The following is a 14,892-nucleotide window of genomic DNA, read 5'->3' on the forward strand; positions in this document are numbered from 1 at the left end:
TTCCCCGTACGGGGTGGGCGCTGTCCTGGGGCACCAACTCCTAGATGGGAGGGAGGTTCCCGTGGCCTATTATTCGAGGACCCTGACCCCCACCGAGCGCAATTATGCCCAGATAGACAAGGAGGCCTTGGCGATCGTGGCAGGTGTGCATAAATTCAACGATTATCTGTATGGTAGGCATTTCATGATCGCCACGGACCATAAGCCGCTACTGGGCCTCCTCACCCCAGACCTCCAGACGCCGCAAATTCTGTCATAGCGCGTCCTGCGGCGGAATCAGTTCCTCAATTCATACACATATGCCCTGGTCCACCGCCCGGGCAAAGCTATGGGACATGCTGACGCCCTCAGCCGCCTGCCGCTTCCCTCTATAGACATGGCCCCTGCCCACCATGTGATGCTTATAGAGACTCTACCGGGGAGGTCCCTCCACGCCGCCGAGGTAGCTAAGGCCACGGGTAGAGACCACATCCTCGCCCGTGTTTTAGACTGTGTGGGAAGGGGATAGTCTGCGGCAAACAAGACATAGAATTCAGGGCATTCACATCACACAGATAAGAACTGTCCATGCACAAGGGGTGCCTTCTCTGGGGAAGCAGGGTGGTGGTCCCCCCCCTCATTGTGGAAACAAGTGCTGGAAGCCCTACACGAAACACATCTGGGAATAGTGCGGATGAAGGCCCTGGCACGTAGCTTTGTATGGTGGCCGGGAATGGCCAAAGAGATTGAAGGGTAGGTTCGAAGGTGCCGACCCTGCCAAGAGTCCTGGCCTGATCTGCCTATTGCCCCTGTCCACCGCTGGGAGTCCAATAGGAGGCCATGGTCCCGGTTACACCTAGACTTTGCGGGGCCATACCAAGGCCAAATATTCTTTATTCTTGTAGACGCATACACCAAGTGGTTGGAAGTTATTCCCATAGCTTCAACCTCCACTGCGGCGGCGGTCAGAGCCTTGCACAGGGTCTTTTGCACACATGGGATTCCCAATACCCTCATCACGGACAATGGGACTGCTTTCACCTCCCGGGAATTCCGGGAGTTCTTGAATAGATACCTCATACAGCACATTTGGTCCGCCCCCTTCCATCCGGCCACCAACGGCCAAGCAGAGCGCATGGTGCGCACCACTAAAGAGGCCCTGGGGCACATTGTACAGGGGGATTGGGACCACTGCCTAGCAGCCTTCCTATTCGATAACAGAATCACCCCCAACCCTGCCGAGTTACTAATGGGGAGGATGTTGATCACAAGGCTAGACAGGTTGCATCCTGACCGGGCCACGGACCTCCGCAGTTCCCCCAAAACCAGGGAAGCCGCAACAAGCGTCACCCCAACTCAAGGAACCAGCCGCCCTGCCAGCCACGGCGGCCGCTCCAACTTCCCAAATAACCCCAAGGAGATCGACCAGGGAACGCAGGGCGCCAGCCTACTTGAAAGACTTTGTGTCCAGAACTAGGGGGGGAGGAGTGTTATGTCTTGCAATTAAGTCTTAATGTTACAACATAGCGAATGCTACAGAGGTGACCAGTGGAAGCCCCCTGGCCCCCGGATGTAGCTCACTAAGATGCTCCGCCAATCAAGATCTGTGGCGGGAAGTTTAACTGGCCAGGATTGGACCTGGCCAGATGGATGGTTGTTCTGGGGAATGTATATAATCGGGACCTGGCCCGCGTGTCTCTCTCTTGTGATGTACTCACCAATAAAGTATGTTGCCTTCAACACGTCTCATCACTCAGTACATTACAGTAGTAGTCAAGTTGCACCTTTAAGTCCAACAAAGTTTTATTCAGAATGTAAGCTTTCAGACGAGGAAACAGGTACAGTGAGCAGAGCTACATATAGCTTGTAGGCAGTGGTTTAGAATGCAGAATGGTACAAATTTATGATCCAATGACAGAATAGTAAAATTAACATATTGAGCAAACCTTTGATCTGGATAACATGAGCTTGAGAAACCAATAAAATAGTAACATGTCAAATTGTGAGAATCTCTGTTAATCACTGTATTGTTATAAGCAATATTGGCCCAGGCTATGGAGAAAATGCACAATCATGTGCTTGCACCCTGCAGCATAGCTGCTAGGCTGCAGAAAGCACGAGTTTGCTTCCCCGGATGGGAAGAGACAGGGGGCGCCCGTTTGGGCCTGCAGACTGGGAGGCGTGATCTGGCTGATTAACAGTCAGACCTGTGCTCTCCTCAGTCTGCGTTGGGTGGACAACGATTGGCTGCACGGACGTCTGGGGGCCTCCCTTGTTGACAGCTCCTTGGAAGGCTCGGCAGCGCGGTTCGGGTTGTGGCGGCTGTGGATGCGTCGGTGGACATCGCTTGGGCGACAATCTTCTAAATTTAGGCTGAGTTGTGGGGCGCTTGAAGGGCCAGCAGTTTAGGTTTTTGATGTTTGGGGGGTCTGAGGCTCAGTGGGCACTTCCCAGGCGGGTGGTTTTGTCAGTACGGATGTGTGGGGCTTGTTTTTTCTTCTCGTGGGAGCCTTTAGTGGCGATCCCATGTATAAGGGGAATCCCTGCTGTGAGCCTGTGGGGACCTTCTTTGTGGTGCTGAGGGTGCAGCTGTGGGCAGTGGTCGTAGGCTCTGCTCTCAACCTGAGTTCGATCCTGGTACATGCTGGGGTTCAGGTGGTCCGCCCTGGGTTGTCTCAGCCTTCCATCCTACGGAACTTGGTAAAGGGGCACCTAGTCTGCTGGGGGTTAAGTTGAGGGGACCTTAGAGGGTTTTTTTCCTCCGCTTGGTGGCTCTGCTGGGCTTGGGGGAGCGGCCATTTTAGGGGCCTTCTTGCCTGTTAGCAGGGCTGTTGGCTATTTTGTGGCTGTTCCTGCAAGGGAGGGGTGTCGGCCATTTTGGACTCCATAGTGTTTAAGAAGGGGTGATTAAGGGCATCGCACTTAACCATGACAGGGGGAAAAGGGACAGATAAGTCCAAAGGAAAGAAGCCAGCCCCCAAGGCGCCTAGGGCGCCGCCTAAAAGACTCCTACCTCTTGTGTCCTCATCGGATGAGGAAGGTGATGGGGTGGTGGAGGCAAATATTTTGACCAGGTTGCAGGCGCTTGAGCAAGCGTCTGGCCTGCCGTGTCCTGGTGGTTTGGTTGGTGATGGGGAGTCTAGAAGGGGTCACCAGGCTAACATTTTAACCAGATTTTCTATCCTTGAGGGCAGGTCTGGTGGTGCCCCTGTTGATAGGGATGCTGGTTCCAGCGGGGCTGACGTGGGGGTGGCAGCGGCTGCTGGAGCATTTGGAGTGAGGACAGCGATGGTTCCCTCCGGATGGTCGGGTAAGTTGGGATGCAATTTGCATATTGGAGGTGAGCAGAAAGTGGGTTTGCAGGAAGTCGTTCATTATCTGGACAACTACCTTTTTGTGGGTCCCAAAGGATCGGGGCATTGTGGTCAGCTGCTGTCTGGATTTATTGAGTTAGCAGCAGAGCTTGGGGTCCCTTTAGCGGATGAGAAAACGGAAAGCCCGACCCAGAGGTTGACCTTCTTGGGGATTGAGATCGACACTATTGCGCAGTTGTCTAGGATGCCCCTTCAGAAAATAATGGATTTGAGGGTTTGGCAAGAGTTTTTAGAGTCCTTTAACGGAGTCTCTTTTTGGAGGGATGACTTGAGGCTCAAAGCTGAGCTCCAGGTCATGTCTGATGCTGCCGGATCCTTAGGTTTTGGAGTTTATTTTAATGGGCATTGGTGCGCGGACAGTTGGCCCCACTCATGGGTACAGATAGGTATGAACCGAGATCTTACGTTTCTCGAGTTCTTTCCCATTTTAGTTGCGGTTTGGCTGTGGGGGAAGGATATGGCCAATCACACTGTGCATTTTTGGTGTGATAATATGGCAGTGGTCCACATCATTAATTCCCTTTCATCCAAATCTGGCTGGGTTATGAGATTGGTGAGGGCCTTTACTCTGTGCTGTTTGCGGCTTAACATTTTGTTTTTAGCCAAACATGTTCCTGGGGTGAGTAACGGGGTGGCTGACGCTCTATCTCATAAACAGATGGAGAGGTTTCATCAGCTGGCCCTGGAGGCCGACAGAGAGCCGATGGCAATGCCCCAGGAGCTATGGCAGATTGGAGAGCCAAAGCCTGCAGAGCGATAGGTCTAGCCATTTTACCTAGCACCCGGAAGTCTTACGAACGGGCTGTGCGGCAGTTTGAAGACTTTAGGGCTGAGGTGGGGTATTGCAAGGTTTGGCCCCTCCCAGTGGAGGAATTGCTCCATTACTGTGTGTCGCTGTGAGGTAAGGGGTTGGCTGTGTGATCAATTACAGGGCGCCTGTCTGCATTGGCTTTTGTCAGTAAAGCGCTAGGTTATAGGGAGGATACAGCAGACTTTCATATTCGAAAGATGCTGGAGGGGTGGTCCAGAGAGGCCAGTTCTAGTCTTGATATGCAGAATCCAGTGTCTCCGTTGATTCTACGTGGTTTGAAGAGGGTATGGGACGGGGTATGTGCTTTGTTGTTTGAGGCATGTTTGTTTCACGCTGCATCATTGGTAGCCTTTTTCGGGCGTCTTAGGGTGAGTGAGCTGGTGGCCCAGTCTAGAAACGATGTTTCTGGTAGGGTTCTGCGGTTGGGGAACCTACAGCTATCTGGGGGTAAGGCACTCATAACTGTCCGTCGTTCTAAGATGGATCAGCTGCAGCGGGGTACGGTGCTTGAGCTTGGTAGTTGCTCAGAGCCTGATCTGTGTCCAGTGGCAGCTTTGGCTGCTTATTTGGCAGTGCGGGGTAGCCAAGACGGGTTTTTGTTTATTCACTTGGATGCTAACCCATTGACGAAACACCAATTTTGGGCAGTGACATCCCAGGCTTTGGGGGAGTTGGGGCTGTCTGGGGTACGGTTTGGGACCCACTCCTTTAGAATTGGGGCAGCCTCAACTGCTGCGGCAATGGGGTATCCTTCCACCTCTATCCAGAGGTTGGGTCGTTGGCATTCATCAGCCTATAAGTCTTATGTGCGACATTTTGAATGAGTTGGTTGTGGGAATGTTTTGTTCTGTTGGTGTTTAACTGTTTTTTCCTTTTAGATACTGTTGTTCCTGGCCAGAGGAGCCGGAGCTGAGTTCTCATCTGCGGCCATAGCCACTTGTTTTGGGCCGCTCTGCAAGCACGGAGAACTGCAGTGGGCTCTCAGCTGGGACTCAGCCAGCATGTTGTTATCGAATGGCAGGGGCGCCGGGGCCTTCAGTGGTCGGGCCAGCTGCCTTTGCTGTTCTGTGATAGAGTGGGTCCTCTTCCTCAGGTCTTAATAGTTCACCTGGGAGGTAATGATTTGGGGTTACTGAAGGGCAAGGCCTTAGTTTGGCAGGCCCGTGATGATTTTATGCACATTCGGGAGCAATGGCCAGGGACCATCATAGTGTGGTCAGCCATGCTGCCCCGCCTGGTGTGTCGTTGTGCTTTGGACCCCGCAGCTATAGAAAGGGCCAGGTACAAGGCTAATAAGGAGCTTAAAAAGGTGCTCGAAAGGGGATTGGGCCACTATTTGCCCCATCTGGACATTTTTTTTGAAATTTCCTGACCTCTACAGAGGGGATGGGGTCCATCTTTCGGAAAAGGGTAATATGCTTTTCCTGAGAGATTTGCAGCAAGGATTGCGGGTGGGTTTGGGCCTCCCGGTGGATGCTAAGCCCTAAGTAGAGACTTGGCCTTAGTAGTGGCAGGTTTTTTGGGGTTTAGGGCACTATGCGGCCAGGGGAGGACTGTGAAGCATCCCCCTTTTGGGGAATTTGGGGTCTGGCATGATCAACCTTGGGATTTGAAGACCCGGGTGGAGAATGCAGACTGCCGGGAGACTCAGCTAGAGGGTGCTTTCTGGCGAGACGTGCATCTGGGTTTGGGCCCTCTGGTGCGGGCCTCCCTGCTGGGCCTGCCCGGAGGGAGCTGAGTTACTCAGCTCTGGCCGGGGGGCTGGGTCTCTCGCCTGTTATGGCAGGGGAGCGGTCACGGTGACCCCTAGCCCTGGCCAGGCCGCTGGTGGGGTACCCTTGCTGTTTATGAGGTTATTTAATAAAGTGGCCCAATTTTATTTCAACACTTTGTGTCTGACTCGTTATTCCATCCTTGGGGGGCAAATTGAGGTATCTGTCTTTTCCTTGTAACAGTGTTCAAAGCAAATTGAGGGGCATTTTCAATTGGGGAAATAATTTGAAGAAAGTTAAATCTCTCTTCTCCTGTAGCATGGCCCTGATCCATACTGTTGCCACATGACTGCTTTTTAAAGCTAAACTACACATCTTTGGATTCAAAGATTACATAGCTTTGGCCCTTTGATATCAGAATGAAGACAAGAATGTGTTGTTTTAAATTTCTTTTAAAAACATATAACTGGTCTTTTTTCACTGGGAAAGGCTTTTTTAAAAGGTATTTAGCTGTTTCTGCTCTGGGACAAATGAGGTAGCATTGCTTTACAATTGTCAGAAACAACAAACTATCTGAGTAGCAACCACATTCAGCAACCACAAGATGCATACAGGGAATTGGTGTTGTCAGGTTCTGATATTAGTTCTCAATGGGATAACTAAAATAATTAATACAGGATAATGAAGATGCTAATGAAATTAGGGCTACGGTTTACTATTAATACACAGCAAGCATACATAATGAATTTCACAGCTTCACTAGATTTCAAACATGAATGTCTTTTGACTGGATTCAGAATTTCAGGTTAGTATATCTGGTTACAAAAAGGATGTTGATGAGCCTGGGCCAGCATCCTGGCCTCACCTGCCATGGTGTTTTATTAGTGGGCAAATCCTGCACAGTTATTCTGGTGTAAGGCAATGTATAAACAATGCAAACAGTACAATTACAAAGGTAGAACTCAATGCAGTAAAAGCAAGATGATTCCTACAATAATTGTTGCCTCCTGTTCCAGTATAAAGAACTGTTCAATTCTACTACAGCTCTAATTCCTTACAAAAAAAGTCATCATTAACATTTCTGTTTTGCATGTGCTGCAGAATGATAGAAGTGTGAGAGCCTTCCTGACCTCCTTAGCAGGCTATTTTACAACATGGGAATCTCCTCAGATAATGGATTTTCAAGGTGGCACCTTCAGAAGGTGTTGCTTAGGTGATGCTGTCGTGGTGGATCTCATTAGTTGTTGATGTGAATTTGTTTAATTTATTTTAAAGATGCCATCTAATCTAGCAGCTGTTTTGCTCTTTTGCTGCCTAGTTCAATATTGTCTTGCACACTTTAGTGTGCTCATTTTTGTAACTGTTCACTTACCTTTGATGGAAACTCTAACCTGATCCAGTATGTGACCAAACTACTGAAGAACATGGCCTGTAGAATCTGTGGGCTCCACAGACTGTACTGCCTTGGCTTACAGTTTGCTTCCTTCTGCAGGTCAATGTAATACATTTAACTGAAACTCCATATAGGTGGGGAAATGATTAATAATTAGCCTGTGAAGGCTGCGGTGTCACCTCTTCCCTTCTTACATCAGAAATGAACCTGTGCTTGTTTGCTAAAGATCCCATGTTTATAATCTGCACCCAGAAAGGAAATTTTACAAAAGACCTTTATTTTTCAAACACATCATCCTGCTTGAGTTTATCAGAATCCTGCTTTTCTGCTCTTCATGGCATGGTGCAAAATCTACTCCAAGAGAGATGTATATGTTAGAACAGGGTAGCCAAACTTGCTTAACAGGCATTTGAGAGCTGCAAGACAGGAAGGGAGGGAGGGCAGAAAGAAAGCAAATAAATGGAGGAGGGAGAGATGAAAAGGAAGCAACTTTAACTGCATTCTCCAAGCTGCCGACTGGCTTGACGGAGAAGTGATTTAAAGAGACAAACACTGTCTCCAAGTGAGCCAACTGGTGGTGGGGGCTTGGAGAGCCACACAATAAGTGTGAAAGAGCCGCATGTGGCTCTCAAGACACAGTTTGGCCACTCCTGAAATAGAATGTAGCTGTCAGATCCTTCTGTGTCTTAAATCCTTACAGTTACTCACTTTATTTATTTTAACTATATATGTGAACTTTCAGAAATGAAGTAATTACATCTCAAAAAAATAAACAGGGTTGTCAATCTCCAGATAAAGAAACTGATTAGTTGCGTGCATATTGTTGAGAGCATTGGTTCCAGATAATATGAAGTGAATTGATCAACAACAACAAACAACAAAATTTTATTTGTATCCCGCCCTCCCCGCCGTAGCAGGCTCAGGGCGGCTTGTAGGCCTCAGGACGAAGGCCTACAACCGAAACACGGTTTTTTAAACCTAGGGAATGTGTTATCATTTACACTTCATTATAAAGACACTGCCTCATGTGTTGAGTCTTCAATGTACTGCAAAGTAGCTTTTGACATTGCAGACAACATCGTCATCCATCAGGAGAGGTCAAAGTGCACCTACTAGGACTTTGTACTCCTTTGAGTCTTTACATGGACTCTTTCAAGATGAAAAATGGCAAATGCTTTATTGTAATTTTGATTTATAATTTTGGATATATACATTATATGCTATAAAATAGTATGAGATATTCCTTCAATACTGAGTCTTTAAAAAATTCTTTGTACTGAGTAACTACAGCATATTCTTGTAAATTTCACTGAAATTGACTTTTTTGTAGAACACGGGTCTTCCTGCTGGAATGGCCTTGGGTCAGCCATATCTCTTGCAGAGGTTGTCCTTGAAAGGGCAGCTTCTGTCACAGCTCTCTCAGCCCCACCCACCTCACAGGTTGTCTGTTGTGAGGGGAGAAGACATAGGAGATTGTAAGCCGCTCTGAGTCTCTGATTCAGGGAGAAAGGCGGGATATAAATCTGCAATTCTTCTTCTTCCCTGCTTCCAAATCCGAGGTGGGGGCAGGGGATCCTCTGGTTTGGAGGCCCTCACCCCACTTCAGGGTCATCAGAAGGCGGGGGGGGGGGAGGAAATGTCTGCTGGGCACTCCATTATTCCCTATGGAGACCAATGGAGAATTGATCAGTGGGTATCTGGGGCTCTAGGGGCTGTTTTTCGAGGTAGAGGCACCACATTTGCAGCATAGCATCTGGTGCCTTTCCCTAAAACATATTCTAAGTTTCAAAAATATTGGACCAGGGGGTCCAATTCTATGAGCCCCCCCCCCCAAAAAAGGTGCTCCTATCTTTCATTATTTCCAATGGTCAGAAAGCATTTTAAAGATGTGCAGTTCCTTTAAATGTGATGGCCAAAACTTCCTTTAGTGTTCAATTGTGCTTGTCACAACCTTGATCCTGGCTCCACCCTCAAAGTCTCCAGATATTTTGTGAATTGGACCTGGCAACCCTAAAAACAAAGTAGTTGAACTTACATAGGGTTCACCTGTTCAGTTTGAATGCTGCACATCCTATCCCTGTTTAATAGGCTTCCGTGAATTCAACTTTGAAATGCCTGTACACAAATAACCCACACAATCAGGACGAGTGGCAAGAACTGCTGTAAGCAGGATGGCAGACAAGAACACAAATGTAATGTGGAATCAACAGTTCCTTGCCATACTTTATCTTTATGACAGAACCATTAAAATGAGCAGATAGGCAGATAGAATCTTATAATAAGATTATGGCATCGAAACAATTTTTACGTATTTTATGTTTACTTTTGCTCTAAGTTTTTATGGTTTTAATGCTGTACTACTATGTCGAATCATGCACATGCATGTCTGTGTGAGCCGCCCTGAGCAGGATATAAGTGGAATAAAATAAATAAATAAATATTTAAACCAATTCACAGCTTGTCTTGTTGAACAGACAATCCATAATGGACACAAGTAATAAAGATCTTGCTATGTCACTTACCTTTAAACTCAGAAAACCTAGTTGCAATTTTCTGCTTTTCCAACACACTTTCTCTTTGGGTTGCAGAAGACACGTTTGCTATACTTTAGTTCTCCATCTGTAAAAAAATAGATTGAGAGGTTGCAAGAAAGCAAAAGGCATTAACAAGGAAAGGGAAAACATTTGTGTGCCTTAATAATGGGACCACATAAGTGCCTAATACTGCTAGATTGGACTAGAAAACATGGCTCTGTTAGTCTCCACTTTTACTAAAAAAACAAACAAACCCTAAAGAACAGCATGGTGAAGATAGGTAGATAGGAGACAGAGAGACGGACAGACAGATAGCTAGCTAGCTAGCTAGATAGATAGATAGACAGACAGACAGACAGACAGACAGACAGATAGAATCTTATAATAAATATAGTCTAGATGCTAAGGCCCATTTAAATTAATGTCAAGTACTCAAGAAGAAAAGGAGACAAAGCACAAAAAATCTCTGCACTGAACGCAAATGCAGCAAAGAAAGCAGAGAGACATGGAAAGTCCATGAAATTTTAATATGTTGGCCATTAAAGTACACCATTTATTTCTAATACCAATATAACAATGATGCCTAAGTACAGTAGCATGTGATGATTTGCTCATCTTAATGGTTCTGTCATAAATCTCTTTGATTGTGATAGTGGAACCCTGTTCCTTCACTGATAGTTCTGCGCCAAATTATTGGAATGGCAGAGTGAAAATTTCGGATAGTGAGGTATGATCTTTTTAGTATCCTCTTCACTTTCCTACAAAAAAATTACAGCAGAGCTGCTTAACTACCACACTAGCAACATTAAAAACTACTGCCATATAATGGTGTATGAAATGGCTTAATAAAAATAGACACAAAACAATTATGTGGAAAGGTCATAGAAAGCATCAGTTTTGGGAATATGATATGAGGAACATGACTTAAACCTTCCAGTCAAAATAATTCTTGGAAAATATTTGAAGCATGCACACAAAATGATTTTCATTTGCAGTTTATTAGCAAGAGGCACAATGCCAGAAAGTGTTTGATTTAAGACTTCAGGACATAACATTTCCTAATTGGAGATTGCAATAAAAAAGGCCAACACCATGCTGGGTATTAGGAAGGGAATTGAAAACAAATCAGCCAGTATCATAATGCGTTGGACTGGATGGGCCGTTGGCCTGATCCAACATGGCTTCTCTTATGTTCTTAACTGCTCCAGTACAAAATATGTATAGTCATTTCAAAGAACTTACCTACAAATGGAAAACATAACTTCCTGACATCTAATTAAACAAAAGCTACATTGTTCTTCATTGTTAGGTATGAGTCCCACAGAATGCCACTGTGGCTCCAGATGCAAAGAAAAGGGCAAGGACCTGCATCCCATCTCCTCAGAGTAAATAAAGAGCAGAAAGTTGTACGTTTACAAAAAGAAACACCTACTACTTGCACTTTAAATAGAGATGCTGGAAATTGAACCTAGGACTTCACACATACAAAACAGAGGGTCTTCCACTAAGCAGCCACCATGACCATGGCCCTACCCCTAGATAAAGTGAGCCCTTCTGAGCAGAAGGCCAGAAGAAGGCAATTTCACATGAAAAAAAATCGCAAATATGAGCTATGCTGAGAAGTCAAAAGCTTGGCATCTGTTATATCTGTTTTTAAATATAAAAGGCTATCTGTGAAGGCGGAGAGATTATTTGCATTGAATTATCCTGTATCCTGTAGCCAAAAAAGACTACTGACAAACAGCAAGGATCAGTGCCCATATTATGAGACAGGTTAAGGTTTTTGTCAGTCTTTCTGTTCACAAAGGCTGAAACCAAATGGCCAGTTTGGGGCTGTAAGGAGAGCCGTCCCAGAGCTTCCGGGTGGTGCTGGATGAAGGGGTGGGCCTTGGGCGGCCGGGGAGCATCTGGAACGCTCACACGTCCTGCTCACAGCTCCCCAGGCGCTCTTAAGGTGCCCTCCAGCCTTCCAGATGGCTGGGCGCTGCCCTGGAGCTGCCCCAGCAAAAAGGGACCACTTTCCAAGTGGTGTCTTTTTGAGGTGGTTGGAGCATCCTCGAGGACAGGGTGAGTGCAGGACAGGGGTGGGTGACAGATGTTGCCGTCTGGATGGTTTTTTTGGGGTCGACTTAGAGGCGTCTCTAAGTCAACCCAAAGTGCCGGTCTGTAATCAGCCAAAGAAACCCTAACAAGTTTGCAGGTTCTATTTTAATCACTATGACTCAAAGCCCTATACAATAGGGGTGTGCATTCGGTTCGGCCGAACCGTATTTACAGCCGAATCACCACTGATTCGGCTGTATACGGAATCGGCTGGAGCCGATTCCCATTGGGGACCATTATACGGCAGCCGAATACGGCTCGCTGTATACTTCCGAATAGATATTCGGAAGTATACGGATGTCAATGCAAATGGTGGGAAAGTGGCTTCTGCAGCCTCAGGGGAGCTGCTTGCCTACTTTCCTGCCTTTAGTTGCCTTTTCCCGCCTCTCCCATAGACTCCCTGGAATCAGGGAGGGGGGGGAGGGGGAAGAGAAGCCCCAGAAGCCAATCCAAAGCATGCATTTGCAAAATGCATTGCAAATGCATGCTTTGCAGGGCTGTTGTGTAGCTGATGGCCCAGCCATCAGCAACATTGTTGTTATTTTGATCTTTTGCTTACTTGGGTATCCAAGTAAGCACTGTTGTCTGGCCAATCAGAGAGCAGTGCTATTTTTTGAAACTGCTCTCTGTAGGGCAAGAGAAGCTTTTAAAGGAGTCTTCCTGGCTGGACTCCTCCATTGCTGCTGTGTTGGTGTATGTTGGTTGGTGTGAGAGATTGTGCTGCTGTTGGCTGGCCCTTGGCTTCAGCTACTGCCTGCTGCTCTCTCACTCAGCCTTACCAGACTTCCCTGGAGTAGAGAAGACAAGGTAAGACAGTCTTGGGGTTCTTGTTTTTGTGTTTGTTGGTAAAAGGACTAGAGTTCCTTTACTTATCCAGATTTGGGTGGGTGAGTACTGGGTAGCTTATCTGGGGTTGGGGTTAGGGTCTGCTGGGGGTGGGGGCCTGGGGTGGGGGGGTTTGCTAATTTGCCCATATCTTAATTTAGTGAGAGGACTTTTAAAAGTGCAGTGTCCTTTTACTTCTCCTGATTTGGGTGGCTTGGATTTCTTGGGGTTAGGGTGAAGGGGTTTTTTTGGGGGGAGGGGTTGGCAAAGTTCCTGTATTGTTAAAAGTTGAGTTTTTTACTGTTTTAAAAGTATTCAGTGTTTGATTTGTTGCTGCTGTGTTGTGCTGCTGCTGTTACTTTTCTCTTCAGGTTCTTGGGGGGGGGGGTGCTGTTTGGCCTAATTTTCATTGTTTAAAAGGCCACTTTTGTTCCCCTTTTCCTGGTTCTTGTTTTAAGGGGGGGTCTTGTTTACTGATTTGGCCTGAGCTTTCTTATTGGTGAAAGGCCACTTTTTAAACACTTGAGTTATTTGGCCTTTTTTCCTGTTGTCCCTTTTCCTGGTTTGGGGGTGGGGGACTGGGGGTGGGGGTGTTGTTGACTGATTTGGCCTGAGCTTTCTTATTGGTGAAAAGGCCACTTTTTAACACTTGAGTTACTTGGCCTTTTGTGATTCTGCTGGTTTTGTTTTGGTTTTTTTAAATTACCTCTGGTTTGTGTGGGGGCTGGTGAGGGTGTGTGTGGGCTGGGTCACTTTCTTGTTGTTATAGAGTGATTTTTGGAATGTGAGTGTGCTCTCGGTTTGGCTAGGGCCACTAAATAGGCTGCCCCACTAAGGGTGTTTTTAGGGATTGTGTTTTTTTGAAATTTAAAACAAAATTAATCCAGTTTAGGGTGATTTAAAAAGATTTTAGGTTTCTCATAAAAGGCAGCATGACTACTAGGCCACATCAGGCTCCCTTTTAAAGAGACTAGGGTTGCAGCAGCAGTGCATCCTTAGATTTCCATAGGGTAAACCACAGCTTCTCTCAAGTTATAGGGGACACCTGATTTCTAGTTTGCAAGGAAATCAAGGTTTGTCCCAGGATCTAGTTAGGAGAAGTTTAACTAGGAGGATATAATAAGGATTGCCTTCATCTCAAGGTAGCCTTTTAAAAACTGTAGCCAGGTAGAGGCAGGATCACCTAGTCTCCTAAACTTTACCAGACTACTACCCCAACCCAAAGAAGGACAGGTTAGGGACCAAAAAAAACAAATAAACAAGCTTTGGTGTGAGGGTTTTTAAAAAGAAGTCAGGGCACCTGTTGGTTCAGGGTACAATGCAGTGAGTTAGGTTTGTAAAAAACCCCACTCTCAGTTCAGGTTCTGTGAGTCTGGCCAAGGGTGACATGAGTGACAGGCAGCAGAAGAGGGGCCCTGGGGGCAAGGCCAAGGAGAAGGCTAAAGGGGTGGAGGGGAGGGGGAGGACCCAGGTCTCCCCCCCACCTGTGCGTAGGGCCACTCCACAGATGCCTACCAGCACTCCGACCTCTGACCAGAGTGTGATGAAGAATGCCTGCCTTGGGCCCTTCATCAAGGCTGCTGCTGGGGTGCCCCCAGCAGAGGTGCCATTAGGTGCTGGCACTGCACAGGGGTCTGCTGCTTGGGCAGTCTCTCCTCCAGCTGATGTCGCTCAGCCTCAGCAACCGGAGGAGGGGCAGCAAGAGCAGCCCTCCCTTGAGATGAGCTTTGGGGACAGTTTTCTGTCCAAAACGATCACCCCAAGGAGGGTGGAGAGTGTCGTGCAGGAGCTGAAGGAGAAGCTGGTTGAGGAGGACCAGCCCCCTTCTTCGGTTCCTTCGGGCACCAGCAGTCCTTCAGGGGATGGCCAGGAGGGGAGGCCACATGGGGTGGAGGGGGAAGAGATGGAGACACATGAGGTGCCTCCATCTCCGCCCACTTCCCCCCGGTGGCCAGCCCCTCCTGCCACCCCGAGATACGATGTGTCTGCTCCGAGCACCTCAAAGGAGGTGGCTCTGGACACCCAACCTGCCAGTTAGTTTGGGCATCCATTCACCTCCGAAGTATGGAAGCATTTCCAACTTATGGAGGATCCACGCTATGCGCAGTGCCAGCTGTGCAGGGCCCGGATCAGTCGTGGGCGGGACCCTGCCCACCTGTCT

Source organism: Heteronotia binoei, chromosome 3, assembly GCF_032191835.1.
Source record: "Heteronotia binoei isolate CCM8104 ecotype False Entrance Well chromosome 3, APGP_CSIRO_Hbin_v1, whole genome shotgun sequence".
Taxonomy (NCBI): Eukaryota; Metazoa; Chordata; class Lepidosauria; order Squamata; family Gekkonidae; genus Heteronotia; species Heteronotia binoei.